Source organism: Lycorma delicatula, chromosome 5 (assembly GCF_047948215.1).
Source record: "Lycorma delicatula isolate Av1 chromosome 5, ASM4794821v1, whole genome shotgun sequence".
Taxonomy (NCBI): Eukaryota; Metazoa; Arthropoda; class Insecta; order Hemiptera; family Fulgoridae; genus Lycorma; species Lycorma delicatula.
The window spans coordinates 73,588,367-73,603,566 of NC_134459.1; the positions used below are offsets into that span (position 1 = coordinate 73,588,367).

The 15,200-nt window shown below is 29.8% G+C and overlaps 1 long non-coding RNA gene across 4 annotated transcripts in view; it reads right to left on the minus strand.

Annotated features, from left to right (window-relative positions):
• Positions 1-303: 303 nt before the first annotated feature.
• The window catches only part of LOC142324455 (uncharacterized), a 196,396-nt gene continuing 181,499 nt past the window's right edge, over positions 304-15,200 (minus strand). For all 4 annotated transcript variants that reach the window (XR_012756293.1, XR_012756295.1, XR_012756294.1 and 1 more), the window contains exons 2-3: positions 4,037-4,123; positions 304-643 (exon numbers count right to left, since the gene is read on the minus strand). This is a non-coding gene — a long non-coding RNA (uncharacterized LOC142324455). The remainder of the gene's footprint in view (positions 644-4,036; positions 4,124-15,200) is intronic.

A 15,200-nucleotide genomic window follows, 5' to 3' on the forward strand; every position in this document is an offset into this window, starting at 1 on the left:
TAAGATAAATTTTATGGTTCTTGAATTTTATATAATTATCCCACTTAAGTAGTTATAAAAATTAATTAAATAATAATATTCAGTAGAAACGTTAAGGATTGAATATTTAATGTCATAATTTCATAGGGATTTATTATACAAACCCTTAAAGACAACCTAAAAATAATAAATAAAATTGGAATGAATAAAAGTACAGAACAAATATGTTCCCATCAATTTTCCAAAATATAAGAGGAAATTTCTTGAAAGTTGTACAAATATGAGAAAAAAAAAATTTACACACAAAAACATATTTAACTCATATTAGAACGATTTTAATTACATTTATAAAACTATTTAACAATTTTTTTATGAAATATCTAAATTCATAATTTTACCGACGAATATTTATTGCATCTATAGTGTTATTTTTTATATATTGGCATTGATGACATTGATTTTACTTTTTCTTCCTTTGATTTATTTGTAGTGCTACGTTAAGTATTGAACTTTACTTGTAGCACATGCGCAAATGTTTTTTGTAATATATGTGGAGTTGAAGCATTGTAAGCTTTAGTGAGGGGTTTCGTCGGGGACCTCTCTTCACTTGATTATCACGACTGAAATTTACTTATGGTCCATTCAGAAGTACCAGTTTTGAATACTAATAGACAGACAAAAAAAAATTAGTTGAATTTTTCAATCATGGCACAGTTGGTATATGAAATTAGTTATATAAAAAATTAAACAAAAATCAACCTTACCAACAAATTTATATTAATCCTGAAGTACTTTCTGTCATTCGACCATGTAATATTTTAGTTAAATAATTAGTAACCATCAAGTTACGTAACCTGATTTTTTCCCTCCAACCATTGCTATTCACAACAACTTTTTTTTCCTGTTTAGCCTCCGGGAATTACCGTTCAGATATTACTTCAGAGGCTGAATGAGGATGATATGTATAAGTGTAAATGAAGTGTTATCTTGTACAGTCTCAGTTCGACCATTCCTGAGATGTGTGGTTAATTGAAACCCGACCACCAAAGAACACCGGTATCCACGATCAACTGTGACATTCTTATGTAACGGACATAATTAATTTTATAAATTGACTATCAGTTCCTACGCTTTTAATATTTTATAATTTTTTTATTACATATTTAATTTAATGTTTTAAATTAGAAAAATTCTTTCCTGAAGATGTTAGAATGACTAAAAGTACTTGAGGATTAATTTAAATTTGTTGGTAAGGTTGATCATTATTTAATTTTTTGTATAACTAGAAGATAATTTGTTGGTTAAAATATTTAAAAAGTAGCTAATCTATTATTTTATAAATACGAATTAATCATTCTGTTCTAGACATTATTAATTAGATATAATTTTTTAGAGCCCTACTCAATTTGGATTAAAAGTTCAATAGCTTTTTTTTAACCAATTACATCAGCCATTGAATAATCAATCGGAGTAATGATTACTATGAAAATAATAATCTTAAAAAAACACCTCTAATCATAACGTGTAATATAAAAAACAATTATCTAATTCTTTCGAATATTCAGCAATCATAAGGATTATAAACTAGGATTTAAATTAAGGGTCGATTTTTTTCAGAACAGATAAAATAAAACTTTATTACCACTTGTAAAAACTATTTAATTTTTTTAAATTCATAATATAGTAAGGGAGGTTATTTCATTAATAATAACCTCATTAATAATAACCTTAATAATAATATGTATATTTCATTTAATATACGTAAAATACATTCGTAGGAGTGAATTTTTAGAATAAACATAGAAACATGATTTATTAATAAACTATACATATTTTCCACAACATATTATTATAGTGGATGCATGACAATACAAGCGTAAAAAAAAATAGGTTGCAAGTAGATAATAAATTTTCATCAATATTTAATATTCAACGATGTTCCCTTGCAGTGTACCCCGCTCCACTCGTTACTTGTAATAATTTTGAAGTAACGCTACGATTATTTTTAAATTCTTTTGTGATATTCAATGGTATTTAAAAAAGAAAGAGAATTATTTGTAATTTTATTTGTTAAGATTGTTTAAGTGTTTCAGAAGATCTAACACTTTTCTTTCTTCTAATGATTACAGTCTTGGATACCCAGTTGATAGGAACTTTTTTGATACTACGACGGCTTTTTATCGTTGTTAAAAAATGTTCCATCATTTTTAAAAGAAATTCGCTTACTTTTCTTTACGTTTGCTATATCATTTTTTTTTTAAATTTTGTTCCCGTTTTTTTTCTCTATAAAACCTTTAGTATAGTTTTATTTTCTTTGAAAAGGTTTGTTAATATTTTTACTTATTTAAAAAATTAAGTATTTGAGAAAATTTTACATAATTCTTTTTTTATATTACGGGTACGGGTATTTTTTAACATACAACAAGAATAAGGTCTCTTCAGAGTACTGAATAAACTATTCTAGTATGAAAATATGTGTTAACTGTACCGGCATAAATTAATTTAAATAAAAATAATATCAACCAAATTTTGTGTTATCGGAATAACCTCTTAAGTCGTTTGAACATTTCTCGTCTTTAATAACACATTAACTTTTCGATTATTTATCTTATAAATTGTGAAACTGTGAATGAATTATAACTACTGAAATTAAAAAAAGGAAGGAATATATTATACTGACCACATCCTATTAATATTTTATTTGAAAAAACATTACATAGTTGTCTGGTGGATATTGCAAACTTTCAGCAAAATCGAAAGGCCGGACTAATACAGAAATTAATAGGAACTGAAATATGGATAACTAAAGTGGTCCAATATGACCTCAAACGTAAAAAAAAAAAAAAAAAAAAATTAAAAAATCCACCTTTAAATTTAGATAGTGGGGTTTTTAAATACAGTCAAATTTCTGTAGTAAGTAAGAACAAATTTTAGGTTACAGGCTATAAAATATATTCATATAATTATTTTTAAGTTTCAATAGTCTTGTTTGGACGAAATTAACAGATTTTTTATCACATTGAAATTAAAATAAAAAAATTACTTCGATGTGGAATTTAAAATTGCAATGAAGCATAAAAGCCAGTGTTATAATTCAAAGTACGTTTGGATTTCGTAAATTTATTTAATATCTTCTTATACATAAAGCCGAATGTTTGTCGCCTTGTTTGTTTGTTGTTCCATTAAGCGAGAACCAACCAACCGATCCCTTTCAAATTCATGTAATCCCAAGGAAGGTTTTAAGCCATAGATCTAGGCTCAACCCCCCTGGATGAAGTTTTCAATTAAAGATAATCATTAAAGAAGAAAAAATTAAATTAATTTCTGTCACCGTGGCAACAGAAATAAGTTTTCTTGTCAAAGGTCTGTGTACTTTAATTACTACGATTTTGTCTTTTGTAATATAATTTCTTTTTTCGGGTTTCTATAAAGCCTGAATACTTTAATTATTATTTATAAATATTATTCTCACAACCATGAGAGTAACAAACTCTGCATAGAGGTCCTGACTAGACGTTAATGATGAGTGAATCGAGTTCTGGGGCCCTGGGGAGCTCTTAAGTCCTTCTTGGAGCTTGCCTACGCCGACTTGGATCCAGGGGACGGAGCACCGATCGGATTATTTTTAATATAAAATAAAGTTGAAATCGTTCAATAAGAGGCCCAATCAACAAAAAAAAGTTATTTCAATGGTATGAAGGAAAAAATTAAGAACTTCTATGAAACAAGTGTTTTGCGTGTTAATCTTGAAGCCAGCGGCGCATCAGTAATAAATTCATAAACAATATTCATTGTTTTTAAATTATATTTACAGATCTATATTTTAAATACTTTACTGTAAATTTAAAATTATTTATAAATGATTGAAAAATCTTATTGATGTAATTGGTCAGAAATCTGTTTTACTCGATTTTGTAAGATCATTAAGAAAGACTTTTTGTTGATACTGTGGATATCGCTGTTCTTTGGTGGTTGGGTTTCAATTAACCATACATCTTAGGAGTGGTCGATCTGATTGTATTTCATACAACATGATTACCGGTACATTTATACTTACATTGCAGATACATCAAGCCTGGCAAGCCGATAGCAGTAATTGTATTTGCCTATACACACACACCCAGACCCGGCAGTAGCTGGAAATCTGGTTGGACACAACAAAAAATAAAACGAGTTATTTTATATATTAAGGTTATTTAAGGTTTATTTAAGATTATTTTATATATTATTTTAAACTCTAGTTATATTAAATATGTTATGTTTTATGAAATTTTATCAGTACATTGTTAATTTCTTTCTAACGTTTGTATCATGATTATCTTCTATAATATTCTCGTTTGCCTTAACATGAGGTTGACTTTCTTTTTGCTACTAGATTTTGACAGAAACTTTCTTCAATAATTTTCTCAAATCTCTTTATTTGGTAAATTATTAGTATAATTTTCTACATTATCTTGCAGCATTTTAAAAATGTCTCTTTCTTTGTTGCTAAAATATATCTTATAACTACATATTATCTAAATCTTATCAATATATATCTACATTTTTCTAATAATTTTATCAGCATAAACTAATTTTTAATGGCTTTTTTTTTGAAAAATAAATCAATATTATCAGAAAAATCAATTTCGATTGCTTTAACAGTTGTTACTTATAAGTAAAAATGTTAGGAAGCTTATGATCTCTTTGGTAATTAATTCTTATTTTCATTTTCAACAAATAAATTTTCATTTCTGTAAATGTTTCTATAAAATGTGTTTCAAAAAAAATAAAATAAAAAATATTAAGTAAATAAATGTTCTTATACGTAATTCAAATGTAAGATTATATAAAAGGTTTATTTTAGACTTTATTTGAGTTTCCAAAAATAGAACCACCATCCACTGAAGTAAAAGTAATGTGTAAATATGCTACAGAAATAACGTTCTACGTATATACACGAAAAATAAAATATAATAATTACTCTTATTGAACTTTTATTCACTAATGATTAAACATTGTTTTCTAAAAAAAAAAAAAAAAAAAATAAAAAACGCCTTACATAATTTTTACGTAACTTGTTTCTCGTTTATTACACTTCTGTTATACTATTAATATATTCTGAGATGTAATTTTAGTAGGAATTTAATTACTATATTTTGTTTAATCTTTACAAAAAACTGCGTAGTATAAATCAGCATTGTGGGTTTTAAATGCTTACTTCAAGCCCTTTCACTACTATATAAAGAGATAACTTCTTCTTCGTTTGTTCCTGATACCCTCAAAAACTACTGAACCAATAATTAGGAAATTTTATCAGTAGCTTTCTCACGATCTCCTCCCCAAAATTTTCACCGTTACTATATAAATCTTAAATAGCATCAGGTACAAATAAATAACCTAGACCTTCTTTTACTAAATTTAATGTCGTTGTCTATATTAATCAATTTCGTGTCTACATCAATTTCGTCTTCTTCAGGCTGAATTCAGTGTCATTGTCTATAAAAAATAAATTTGTATTACTGTCTATTACTGGGAATGACGACTATGTTCATATTTAATAAAGTTTTGATGGTTTGAAAAAAGATGAATTATGGTAGACAAAACAGAGCACAAAAAATCGGGTAAAATATATGCAGTAATAACACGATAGCGTTTGTCGATTTTTCTGTACGATTTTTGTCTGTACGTACGTATGTATCTCGCATAACTCAAAAACGATTATCCGTTGATGTTGAAATTTTGTATTTAAGACTGTTGTAACATCTAGTTGTGCATCTCCCCTTTTGATTGCAATCGACTGAACCGAATATGTCTCAAAAAGCCCAAATTAAAAAATAATTGGAATTTAAACTTTTTCTTAACTGCAGACATAAGCCCTCATTGAGAGCTTTTCAATGATATACAGGGTGTCCCATATAAAACGCAACCCAACCTTATATTGGTAAGTTTTTATTATTACCATCCATTACCTTACATTTAGAGTAAATGTTGGAAGTGGCCACCATCTTCTTGAATACAAGCTTCAATTCCTTTTACAGCGTTTCTTGCAACTTTTTTTCAAAGTTTGTGGCAGGATATTTAATACAGCTTGTTCAATATTAATATAATACTTATAATACTTTCAGTTGTTCAAGTGTTCGTGGTTTGTTGCTGTAGGCTTTTTCTTTGAGGTAACCCCGTAGAAAAAAATCCGTCGCAGTCAAATCTGGAGATATTGGTGGCCACAAGCCTCGACCGATAACACGATTACTAAAGAATTCCTCAACGAAATCAGAAGTTGAACCTGCGTAGTGCGATGTCGCACCGTCATGTTGTATCCAGCATTGTCTGTCTTCCTCTTCCAAGAGTGCAATGAACTGAAATAAAATATCCTGATATCGTTCTGCATTAATGGTGTACTCGACAAAATAGGACCGATTATTTTCTTCCGCGATATCGCGCACGACACGCCCAACTTCAGCGGGTGTAATTGTTTTTCGTGATAAACGTGGGGATTTTCAGCACTCCAAATTCTATTGTTTTGGCTGTTTACTTAGCCATCCAAATGAAACCGTGCTTCATCTGTGAAAAATAACAAATCCATAACATTAATTCCCTCACGCAGAAATCGACAGAACCGTTAACAATATTGTAGCCGTTTTTTTTTGTAGGGCTCAAGAAGTCGATGAACCGTTTGAATCCGATAAGTTCGTAATTGTAATTGTTTGGTCGCCCGATGAACGAGTGATTTAGACAAATTAATTTCAGCAGACAAACGTCTGATCGATTTATTTGGCGAGACGAGTAATCGGTCTTTGATTTCAGTGACTGTATCTGTATTCAACACTGACGCAGATCTTTTGTTTTCCTTGTTATTAACAGAACCGGTCTCTCTAAATTTTGCAACTAACCTTAATACTGATGTTTTGTTAGGAGCTGGTTTATCTGGGTACTTATGGTGAAACAAATCTTGCACTGCAACCGCTGATTTCGTACTGAAGTACGACTCAACAATGAAAACACGTTCATCTAGCGAAATCACCATCTTGTCTCTAGCAATACACTGAACGTTATGATTGCATTGTTGTTTCTATCGGTAGTGTTCTACTGCGTCGCCGCGATGTTCAAATGTTGGACGAGTCCATTTCAGTAACGAGTAGGGGAGTAATCTTGACTTTTGAAATTTCATGGATGAGTGATTGATGGGTTGCGTTTTATATGGGACACTCTGTATAATGTGGTACTTATTTTCATTAGTTCAAGAGTTATAGCAAAATAAAATTTTAATTAATGAAGTATTTGGATCTTAGGGGAAGGCACATCTTTTTATTAACTTTTTTTTTTTTTTAATTTAAATATATTGAGTTATTAATAATTTTTAACATCTCATTGTAAAAAAAGTTTTACGATGAATAATACAAATTCAATAATAACAAAAACAAAGAATATGACAAAAGTCAGAAGTTTTTAATGAAATAAAAACTTATGTAATTTTCATTTAAAAAAAAAACGTTAAATCCAATCTAATAGGCGTACAAGGAAGTCATGTGTGTCCATATCAGATTTTTATTCTACAGAATTACAGTCTTTTCAAAGTTGGATTTAATAAGTAATTTGTTACAAAATTAAAAAAAAAACGGAAAAATTTTATATATGTAACAAGGATTTAGTAGGTTAACAGAAATAAAATTTATCAGATTACGATTTTACTTGAAACAAGCATTCTCAAAAAAGGGAAATGATAAAATAATACAATTTCAAATAATAATAATAAAAAATGTTATTAAATCAGAGATATGTATATGAAATTATATTAATTAAAATTTAATCTGTTAAATTTCGTATTTCCTGCTGCCAATTAAATTTTGGCCCAACCCAAATAATTGGTATATTAATAGAGCCTCTGCTGATATTTCTCAAATTTAAAAATAGCTTGCTTTATTATTATTCTTGCTGTATTAATATATATCAAAATAATGGGATCTTTTAAATTGTATTTATCACTCATAATCGTGGAAGTTTAAGGATTTCCCTAATGATTTTGCATCCTGTAAGGATTTTCGTGTGAGAAGAAGTATAAAAAACTGCATACCACAAGAGCTAATCTAATTTCTTAACCATTTACAAGTAGTCATCTTCAAATATGTAAATTAGCGGGATTTACCAGATCAACCACTACGATCAATATCCAACACCTTGCATTTTTATTAAATATGATTTTTCAATATAAGAAGACGACCGAGATGTAGAACAAAATACGAAACGTTATTAACTACGGAATTACTTTTTTATTAAAAAAATTCGATAACAGATATGTCGAAGAACAGTATCTTTGACATATTTGTTTAAGGTAACGTGTACTGAATATCTTCGAATTACGTCTATTCTCATGTAATTATGTAAACATATATTCCCACATAAACATTCTTATGGAACGTCCGAAAAATTCTTGATCTAATAATGCTACCGTAATATCTTGGTAGATGGTAAGAATAGCAGTATTCTCAGCAAACATACTGTCTATTGTTGAATTGGTACTTGGTAACTCATCAGTAAAGAGGTTTCACTACACTCTACTGATTTAAAGATTAAGGAAACCCATAAAATAAATATTGTTTTCGGATTGATGAAAGATAAATTTTATTCATTTTTAAATTAGCGTTTTATTTACAATTTTATAGTTTTATTTAAAATAAAAGTAGGTAAAACACAGCGAAATATTGTTAAGTACTTACTAACAAACGGCAGCTAAAATTATCTAATGCAATAATAAATATTATTTTCTTATCTTAAATTTTGTTAAAACTTCTCGTGAAATATTTTAATTAACGTAAATACTATATTATTTAGCATAAAGATGTAAAAATCAAGTATTAAAAGGTGATAATTAAAATAATTAAAAAATAAGTTTTAAAATAATCAGCACTGATATACCGTAGACATCGAGATTTTCGTTTAAAATATTTTTCACTGACATTATTTTCAAGAGACAACTATAACACCATAGAAACTTCCAGAAAATAAAGGAAAATTCTTTGAGGTCATATTTAAATTTAAGGCATTAATTTAAAAATACAAAAAATTAGATGGAATTGAATTTAGAATCTTCTAATTTTGTTTGAGTTGTTTAATATATTTCTCTAAATTTTATTTTCAGAAATAGAAATAGGTCTGCATTTTTTCAGTTAAATCTGAATAAAAACTTTATTTACCTACCTTTGCCTTACTAGTAGCCTAATTAAATAGTAATTTTTGCTACGGAAGTGATCAAAAGAAAATGAAGAACTGAGTATAGGTGGAATATGTATGAATTATAAGAGTATATTTTTTATATATATAAACATTTCTTTTTCCAAATAAACTCTTCAGATTATCTTTATTTTCCTTTTATCTTATCTAATATCTTGCCTATATTATATTTTTTTTTTTATTATAGTGTAACTGGAACACCAGATATACAATTGTTAAGCCATTCTTATAACAAAAAAAAAAAAAACAGAAGTTATTAACAATATTTAAAATAAATAATATCCAGCTGAATGTATTAAAACAGAAAATACCACTCAATCTCTAAAACGTATTACAAGCTAAAATTTTGTTTTAGGTGAGCACTACGTGTATAAAATATATGTTTACAAATCTAAACGCAGTTTTAGATAAAAAATCCTTTTAGATCTTTATACTTTTCATATAAGTGGATGAAATTTCAAATAATTCCTTTAATGTATATGAGCTTAAAATTAAACCATTTATATTTTATAATATTACAAAAAAATACTTACAAAACATTTTTACAAACTGTTACGGTAAAATATTATTTTTAAATTTATGAAGAGTCCAGTTTAACCCGTTTAAAATTCACACTAAACAAATATTTTTAAACAATTTTAAAATAAAATTACGTAGATGAGGTCTGAAGTGTATAAACCCAGGTTCCAAATCCTAGTCAATTTAAAAATAAAGCCTGTTTAGTTCAAATGAAATCAATTAAATTTTTTTTTAGTAATATATTACATCTAAGTGCATAAATATTTTTAAAATTTGTTATTTTTGTTATTAACCAGGTTAACATTTTTTTATATTTAATAACCCACATTAAACTTCAAGATTTTTTTGACAAAACTTGGTATTTTTATTATTTTTTTTTTTCGTTCACTTATTTATAATCGCATTAACAATAAAGTCATTAGCTACTTAGAGTAACAGAATATAGTTAAAAGCTTACTATTGTTTAAGACCTAATAAATATAAGTTGACCATTAGAACATCACCACTGTCTAAGCAGAGTTACACAATGACCGTTATGCATATTAAAATTTGGTAAAATTAGTACATCATTTTTTTTTTCATGTAAAAAATGTAAAATCGTCTTGATACCCTCCCTCGATTAAGCATCATCGTCATATTTTGACCTAATTATAAGTGTGACGACTAACTTCGAATTTTGGACAGTCTAGGAGAAAAGATCTAGGACTGCCTTGTAGATGGGCCTGGGTTAATTTAGTGCGTCCAGTCCTCCTTCGTGTCAGGATAACTTGGCTTTGTCTGTTGCGAGAGATGAATGGTTCTTTGAAAACAATCTCCCTAATTCCATGTAGGCCCGTGGGCGCAATTAGCAACCAAAATTTGTTTCACTGGGTATTTAATTTATTGCGGGTTTATTAGTCCGAGTGGACTAATCAAGTCCACTCGGAGTTCATTTACAAGGCTCTTTTAGTCGCTTCTGGTGAAGTGGCTAAAGCTTTTTATTTCCGTGAATGTCGGAATGGCTTGGAATCCAAACAAATATCACCTTTATCGTTATATATGAAAGAGAGGCATAAACTTTCTGAATTATTGGCTCGGAGTTCCTGCAATTCAAGCTTTGCAGTACACTTTTAGAGTCTCTTATAATTAGATACTTATGTTTATTGTGGTCCGAGTAATCACTAAAACAGAATATATCGTGTAAGCTTCACGAAAAAATATGGAGAAAAAGGCATTGACCTTATGTAAAAGTTCGCTGTTTACATTATATTAATTAAAGTTTTGGTAAAATTATATCAGCGTTATATTTATACTTTGAAAGGGAAATTAAATTGATGTTTTTTTGGAATTGTATATTTTAGAAATATTCCGTTTTTTAAATCCAAATTTTAAAAAAATGTATATATTTCCACTTATTTCAGTTAAAAAAATCTGATTACTAACTTTCAATTACGCAGAATGTTTGAAAGAACTAAATTTTAAGGCAAATAAACTAGACAAAGAATCTGGAATCATTCATAACGTAAATCCAAAAATTGTTTTAAGATAAAAGTAAGTTCCTTATCACAATAACGTAAATTCAACTCTGCATCTGTATTTAATGTAATGCAGCCAGTTACATAAGAACCGGTTCTGCGCGTTTTCGTAAAAGCAGTTTAATTTAATAATATTGAGTTTTATGTGAATTTTTGGATTTCGCCAACTAAGTGATGCCGTTGGATTCCTGCAACCGGGTGGCATTCTACCAGAAACCAGGGCACGACAAAACGGACACACTACACGGCTTTACAAAACTGACCGTGAGTATGACGTTGCAACAAACGTAGTTGCCAGTAGGAAGTCAATATCGTACATAACTGAAAATGCTATCCTGTAGTTTGATGTTAGAATATCAACCGTTGTTCGAAGTCAGCTGGAATCGGGAATTAAACGGAACACTCTAGTTAAATGAATAAATTTAATTAAAAATATGTGTGTCAACTATACTGAACAACATATGCAAAATAAAATTGGGGGAAACGGTATGTTCATTGAAATCGATGCGCGACTGTTGAGGAGCAAAAATCATGCTTGTTGCATCCACTTACAATGATATTTTGACTTCTTTTGCTGTGAAAACGGTGAGTGTTTCGTAGTGAAAGTTGCTGGCAGATCGTATCAAACTCTGCTAAATGCTATCAAAGATATCATTAATGACGGCAGCGTATTGCATTTTGATTCCTGGCGTACATACCAAAGCGATGCACTGTAAACGGAATGGTTGGCCATTATAATTTGAATCATCACTTCGTTGATACTCATACTCAAACCATTGAACGCTTGTGCGATCACTAAAAATGTTGGAATGAAATCACTGAAATGTTGGAATGAAATCTCTGAAAATATTGGAATGAAATCACTGAAAATATTGGTGAAATCACTGAAATATTGGAATTAAATCACTGAAATCACCATGTGGAATCCTATTTCCCCGAATTCGTATGGCGTCACAAGATACCATTCCAAAAAATACTCCATGCAATGAAGGATATCTGGCTACCAAAAATCTCCATATAGAAGTCAGAAAATAAAGTTTCCGTTAGCCCGTATATTAATAATGAACAAAGAAATTATTTCGAATTGAAGAAATTAATTCACCGATTCGAAAGAGATCACAGATGGCGCCGATCTTCGATAAAGGTAATTAAATCTTTTTTTTTTCATGTCCAATCACTCAAACATATTGTTTTGTGAATTGAAACTATAGTTATTTTTTATTTTGTTTTTACAGTACTTGTTTATAAATGGTGAGTTTCATGTAACTAACTTACTTTATCTGTCAACTACTTATATGATAGTATATATTTCAACATAGATTTTATTATTTAACTTCTATTCTAATCCACGTACCGGTAAAAAAATATAATAAAATCGTTTTGTTTATAGTGAAATGAATAATGACATATTTATCTTTATTATTATATATAATATTTTATTATTGTACATAGATTGACGATTATTAATCGGAAATTGATAAATTTCAGAGCTGACTTTAATAAAAAACTTTTTTACTTATTCCTGGATGTACAGTAACTGTTAAGAAATTAAACTCTAATTTATTAATTATAAAAAATACTGGATTTGTGACAAACCAGAATCTCTTAATTATAAACAAATTGTTACTATGCATTTTTAGTCGGATCAAAGTTATATTTCCGAAAAGTAATTTTATTTATTCATTCTTGAACGAAAGAAGCTACAGAAATGGAAGATTTAACTCAAAAAAACAGACGAGTATCAGATTATAATGTGATGAATGCGCAGTTAATTTACTAAGAGATCCCATAAAAATAGTCGGTAGAAATTTTATAGTTAGAAATTGACGATCATTTCTTCTCCTAAAGGAAAAATCATGCCGGCCTTATCTCGTTCTAGTTGTACTTAAAATAATAAGAAAATGAGTATAATTTAATTACATCTGTCTTGTGAAAACAATCCTTTCATTCAGCAAGGTATTGTGTACCCATATGCTTTGTAAAAAGATCAGTATAGAATTGTAATTATCTAATATGATATTTTAACGCTTTATTCAAATTAGTGCAGTCATTTAATCAATATTAATTATAATATAATTAATATTAATAAAATATAATTATAATATTAAATAATATATTTTGTTTTTAAATAAAAATTAACAATAATAGGTTTTTTTAGATAATTGAAAAAAGTGAAACAAAACAAACGTACATTATTTATCCCATGAAATAAATTTTCTCAACAGAAAACCACCAATGATGTGATTTATATTGCAATTAAAAGATTAGAAATCTACCTTATTTGTTGTTTTCAATTACATTAGCAAAGAAAATAATACTAACGTAAAGAATATAGTTTCAAATAGATGTCTTTTAGTCACTGATAATAAATAATCCGTAATTCTATTAGTTTATATTTATCTTTTAAAAACATAGAATTTTTATACCAATCAGTATCAGATTTACTTTATATGTTACTGAGCTAGAATGTGTGGGTAGGTATATGTGAGTCAGTCTATGTCCGCGCTCACCCATTTTGTATTTCTAAATAGTAACATTTTCTTTAAAAAAAATAAGTTTCAATCGAAACTGTGGTTAGCATTAATTAATGATTGAGATATATAATTACAAGTAAATTTTTATAATTTTTAAAAGTGTATTTCTTTGTTCATTATTCATTAATTAATGTATTACAAGATCGAACCGCATATCACAACGTTATTCCTCAATCTTATGCTACAGCTGTTGAACTCAATATCCATGCTGGTAACGAAGACAAGCTACAAAAACTAGCTGATAACATAGAATTTCCATTTCAGCAAAAATCTAATCTAATAGTGTCGCTTGATACACTGATATGCAAAATCTGTTGATGTCTAAGGATTTCTAAGGGACGCTACTTGGAATATCAGTGGTCTCGCTCAATGCAGTCCTCATCAGAAATGCGATTAAGCATCATAAAATTCCAGATTACAGGTCAAATCAAATTCAGACGACAACGTTTGAGATCCTAGAGTGGCTTGTACCTCTCAGACTGTCGGCGACTACTTTCCTGATCATCACAAGATTACGGATGGCTCAGTCTCTGAGTTCTTTTCTACGCTAGGATCCCGTTTTATCATAAATGGTGACTGTAACGTGAAACATCTTCTCTGGAGCTCTCTGCCTATAATTGCTAGAGTCAGGACATTAAAGGGTTACGTCGTTAACATTCATCTCATTGTTGTCTTTAGGTTGCAACCAACTTACTGGTCTGCGGATCCGACAAAGATACCAGAACTTTTATTTTTAACCTCTGGGACAACTGTTAGGTATTGCTTCAGAGGATATGATGAATGAAAATTTCTGTAGCGTGTAAAATGCTATGCCTGACCGGGATTCGAACCCAGGAACTCCGGATGAAAGGCCGAGACGCTACCACTCCCGACACGGAGGCCGGCAAAGATCCCAGACCTTTTTTTTTTTTTTTTTTGTTTCCCTACTCTCCTCTACCGGATATCCATTTAAGTATACTCAGTCGGGGAGAGTGTCCTTCTACTCAAAGGGGGCGTCCCCCACCCACCGGCTTTACATCCGGCACGGCAGGTTGGCCCCCCCGGTCATGGATCTTTTGTTTTATTTTTTGCCTGCCTCTAATTCCCCGCGTTAGGGCCAAGGTCCGGCGATGCCGTCCCCCAGCCCCTCCGCAGGGAACCGGGTCTCGGTCTTTACGCCTATGCCTCTAACCGACGGTACCCACCCCACAAAGCGCCTAGAAGCCCGCAGGGAGACACACCGCCGGCCGGGACTCGGTCTTTTCTTTTATTCCCATCTCCCCTGGAGTTCTCCCCCTTCGCAGGAACCCGCATACCAGGGCATACGGGCCCTCCACGGAGATACTGTCCACCCTTCCCCACTTAACTTAATCACAGTCTACCACCCTCTTCTTCCTTAGTTCTCAGGATCTCTCCAGCAAACCTTCTGAACCAGTCCCAGTTCTCTTGATTTTGTACCATCCAA